The sequence below is a fragment of the Eimeria mitis genome, genomic scaffold (genome assembly GCF_000499745.2).
Source record: "Eimeria mitis Houghton genomic scaffold, Emh_scaff583, whole genome shotgun sequence".
Classification (NCBI taxonomy): domain Eukaryota; phylum Apicomplexa; class Conoidasida; order Eucoccidiorida; family Eimeriidae; genus Eimeria; species Eimeria mitis.
In genome coordinates, this window is record NW_013574074.1 from 12,588 (window position 1) to 12,847 (window position 260).

Here is a 260-nt window from a genome sequence, read left to right on the forward strand (position 1 = left end):
CTGCTGCTGCTGCTGCTGCTGCGGGGTCTGTGTCTCTGCCTACAGCTGAGGCTGCTGCTCGTGCTGCAGCAGCAGCAGCAGATCTGCTGCTGGCAGCAGCAAACAGCAGCACTGCTTCCTCTCCTTGCTGCTGCTCTTCCCCCCCCCAACCCACCACCGCTATCAGCAGCAGCAGCAACAGCAGCAGCAGCAGCAGCAGCAGCAGCAGTTGCTGCTGCTGTCGTTTCGTGCTGCTGCAGCACGTCTGCTGCTGCTGCTTT

General features: G+C 62.3%; 1 protein-coding gene across 1 annotated transcript in view; it reads left to right on the plus strand.

Annotated features, from left to right (window-relative positions):
* The window catches only part of EMH_0016980 (uncharacterized protein), a gene marked incomplete at both ends in the record, with an annotated part of 5,922 nt that overhangs the window by 1,132 nt on the left and 4,530 nt on the right, over window positions 1–260 (plus strand).